Consider the following 4724-nt stretch of genomic DNA (forward strand, 5'->3'; position numbering starts at 1 on the left):
AATATCCTCCAAAATCTAAAGTATAACCGAAGGTTTAAATTTCAGAAATGGGGAAATAGTGCCAGCAAAAATAAAAGAATCTCAGGGTTGTATGTGATGTAATGTATGTCACTTCACAACAAATCTGAAACCTAATCTGAGTCTGAGGAATGCAGACTAAGACTAATATATTTTTCCCATAAAGATACAGAGGAGTCAGGGACTAAATGTTATTTGCTCTCATTGGCATAAATGCGTAAAATTATTTTTTTTTCAGTGACATATTGGTTTTCTACTGCACTTGACCCTAGCATCTGAGGATTTTCTTGTTAACGTCATCTCTTGTTTGTCCTCATACTGTACCATACTATTTAGCTCTGTGAGTCTATAACAATTAGTGTGGTGAGAGATAGAAAAAAACTCAAATAGAAATTAAAGCACTAGATACTTCACAGGTCATAATATTGCAGTACTTTAACTTAGAATGGTATCTGAGAATGGCTTACAGAGCTATACATAGAAACATAGAAACATAGAAGATAGGAGCAGGAGTAGGTCATTCGACCCTTCGAGCCTGCTCCGCCATTCAATGAGATCATGGCTGATCTTAAAGTTCAGTACCCTGTCCCCGCCTTCTCTCCGTAACCTTTAATACCCTTATACTGAAGAAATATATCTAATTCCCTCTTAAATATATTTAATGAACCTGCCTCTACTGCCCTCTGTGGCAATGAATTCCACAGATTCACCACCCTCTGGGTAAAGAAATTCCTCCTCATCTCGGTCCTAAATGGTTTGCCTATTATCCTCAAACCATGGCCCCGGGTTCTGGATTTTCCCATCATTGGAAACATCCTATCTGCATCCATTCTGTCCAGTCCTGCCAGAATTTTATATGTCTCTATGAGATCCCCTCTCAATCTTCTAAACTCCAGCGAGTACAATCCCAATTTGTGCAATCTTTCCTCATAAGTCATTCCTGCCATTCCAGGTATCAGCCTGGTGAATCGTCTTTGCACTCCCTCCATTCCAAGAACATCCTTCCTCAGATAAGGTGACCAAAACTGCACACAATACTCCAGGTGTGGTCTCACCAAGGCCCTGTACAGCTGCAGTAAGGTATCCTTGTTCCTATACTCAAACCCTCTTGATATGAAGGCCATCATACCATTTGCCTTTTTAACCACCTGCTGTACCTGCATGCTCGCCTTCAGAGACTGGTGTACAAGTACCCCTAGGTCTCTCTGCACTTCCCCATTTCTTAATCTATTGCCATTCAAATAGTAATCTGCCCTCCAGTTTGTATTATCAAAGTGGATAATCTCACATTTATCCACATTGTAGTGCATTTGCCATGTATCTACCCAGTCCCCCAATTTATCCAAATCACACTGGAGCTTCCTGACTCGCCCCCCCCTCTTCAGTGCACACAACCCCTCCTAGCTTAGTGTCGTCTGCAAATTTGGAGATATTACATCCAATCCCCTCATCTAGATCATTAATGTAAATTGTGAACAGCTGGAGTCCCAGTACAGATCCCTGTGGCACCCCACTGGTCACCGCCTGCCACTCAGAAAACGAGCCATTTATCCCAACTCTCTGTCTTCTACCTGCCAGCCAGTTCTCAATCCACATCAATACTTTGCCCCCAATCCCATGAGCTTTGATTTTGGAAGCCAGTCATTTATGCAGGACCTTATCGAAGGCCTTTTGGAAGTCCAGGTACACCTCATCCACTGGCTCTCCCCCATCTATTTTACCTGTCACCATCACAAAGAATTCCAATAGATTTGTCAAGCCTTTTGTACCTTTTGTAAATCCATGTTGACTCCGTCCGATCCCTTCTCTGCTAGTCATATGCTCTGCTATTACATCCTTAATAATGGATTCCATCATTTTGCCCACTACTGATGTAAGGCTCACTGGCCTATAATTCCCTGCTTTTTCTCTACCCCCCTTTTTAAATAGTGGGGTAACATTAGCTACCCTCCAATCCATGGGTACTGATCCTAAGTCTATCGAGTTCTGGAAAATAATTCTTAAAGCATCTGCTATCTGAATGGCCACTTCCTTAAGTACCCTAGGATGTAGATTATCAGGCCCTTGGGATTTATCTGCCTTCAATCCTATCAATTTCCCCAAGACCATGTCCTTAGAGATACTGATTTCTTTCAGCTCCTCCCTTGTATTAGTCTCTATGTTTCCCAACATTCTTGGGAGGTTATTTGTATCCTTTCTGTGAAAACAGAACTAAAGTAAGAATTTAATTGGTCTGCCATTTCCTTATTCCCCATTATATATTCCCCTGATTCTGACAGCAAGGGACTTACTCTGGATTTCACCAATCTTTTCCTCTTGACATATCTATAAAAGCTTTTGCAGTTGGTTTTTATGTTTGCCGCAAGCTTACTTTCATAATTTATTTTTGCTCTCTTGATTAATCCCTTTGTCCTCCTTTGCTGCATCTTGAACTGTTCCCAGTCTTCAGATTTGGTACTTTTTTTGGCCAATTGATATGCTCTCTCTTTGGACCTAATGCTGTATCTAATTTCCCTTGTTATACACAGTTGAGTCACCTTTTTTGGTTTATTTTTATGCCAAACTGGTATAAACGATTTCTGCAATTCTTCCATTAGATCTTTGAATGCTTTCCATTGTCTATCCACCGTCAAATCCCCCATAAACATCATCCAATCAATCTTACTCAACTCCCGTCTCATACCATCATAATTCCCTTTATTTAAATTCAGGACCTTAGTCTCCGTTTTAATTTCTTCACTCTCCATGTCGAGTGAGAATTCGATCATATTGTGATCGCTCCTACCCAAAGGCCCTCGTACAACAAGATTGCTGATTATCCCCTTTTCATTGCATAATACGCAGTCTAAAACGGCCTGCTCCCGAGTTGGTTCCTCAACATATTGGTCCAGATAACCATCCCGTAAACATTCAAGGAATTCCTCCACCTCAGTATTTTTACTAATTTGGCTAGTCCAATCTATATGTAAATTAAAGTCTCCCATGATGACAGCTGTTCCCTTATTGCACGCTTCTCTAATTTCTCTTTTTATGCCTTCCCTCTCCTCTACATTACTATTTGGAGGCCTATATACCACCCCCACTAATGTTTTCCGCCCCTTGCTATTCTTCAGTTCTACCCATATAGATTCCGCATCTTCCGAGTTAATATCCTTCCTGTCAATCGTGTCGGTCCCTTCTCTCACCATCAATGCTACCCCACCCCCTTTTCTTTCTTGCCGATCCCTCCTAAATATTGTATACCCCAGGATGTTAAGTTCCCAGGCTTGCCCACCTTGCAGCCATGTTTCTGTAATCCCAATCAAATCGTATTTGTTTGTCTCAATTTCCACAGCCAATTCATCTACCTTGTTCCGAATGCTCCTTGCATTAAGATATAAAGCCTTCACCCTCCTTGCTCTTTCTGATTTTTTACTTTCTCTGCCTAACCTAACTTTTCCTGTTTTATCCTTAATTTACAGAGTTCGAGGAGATTGGACTGTTGATTGGAAGTCCCATCTGGCCTGTACCTTGATTTTATCTGTGTGTTGAGGGCATTCACAGACCTGATGATTTGCAATTTCCATTATTTTTTTTCTCATGAAGCAGGACTCTCCTTTAAATGATCACCAGCCAGATAACTTGTTTTACACAAAAAGTGTAGGTCAGGATTTAGATAACAAAAGTGTTGAAAGCAGCACTACAGGGCTACAAATAAAAGGTTCACTAACAATGACCTCAGCAAACTGATTCCCAAGTGGTGAACAGATCAGCCATAAAAACCAGATGGATTATTCGTATCAGTTAGTCTACTGACTCTGAATTAATTAAGATAATAAAAATTAAGTCACTGAAATGCATTGAATTCCACTGCATTGTTCAAACATTGGTTAAAGCTTGTTGTTTGTTCATGGGAATGCTGAAACTGCCATAGTCCATAACTATGCGGAAACTAAAGATAAAGACTTCCAGCAATATGGTGCCATGCATAATCTCAGGACATCCTAAAAAAATTTTTTTGAAAAGTAGATGCAGCTATAATAAAGGAACATCAACTATCTGTTTCCCTCCACAGTTACTGCCTGGTGCACTGAATTCCTCCAGCAACTTGTATTTTTTGGTTGCAAATGATTAGTCACAGGAAGCTTGTTCACAGAATATCTTGAGATCTTGATCCACTGTGATGGTACAGATTCTATCACCAATGTATATATGTATATGTACAGATGGTAGTGTAGGATGACTGTGATTGGGTGAGAGTGTAGCCACACCTACTGCCAGGTCTTAAAGGATTGTTCCTAGACAGACCAGGTCATTCTGGACTGGTCAACCTACTTGTGATATGCTCCAGTCTTTTAGTTAATAAAAGCCTTGGTTTGGATCAACAAGTCTTTGGTTCTTTCGACGCGTATTACATCCACAAAAAAAAAAAGATCTTTTACATATTACATTTTGCATTAGAAGATTGATATTGAAGAAAAACACAAAGGGCCAAAGTCATCAACTGGCGATAATTTAATCCGATCAATACTTCCATAATCTTCTTGTACCATATACCCAAGCTCATCTCTATCATCTTAACATTATGACAAGAAGTATATATTAATCTAGCGGATGAGTCCACAAACTGCATTGTTTTGTTTGAAAAAAGGAAACTGCAATTTCTTCATAAGTATCCAATCTAGAGAAATGAGGAACATTCCTAATACTACCATGCTATATATCAT

The sequence above is a fragment of the Narcine bancroftii genome, chromosome 7 (assembly GCF_036971445.1).
Source record: "Narcine bancroftii isolate sNarBan1 chromosome 7, sNarBan1.hap1, whole genome shotgun sequence".
NCBI lineage: Eukaryota > Metazoa > Chordata > Chondrichthyes > Torpediniformes > Narcinidae > Narcine > Narcine bancroftii.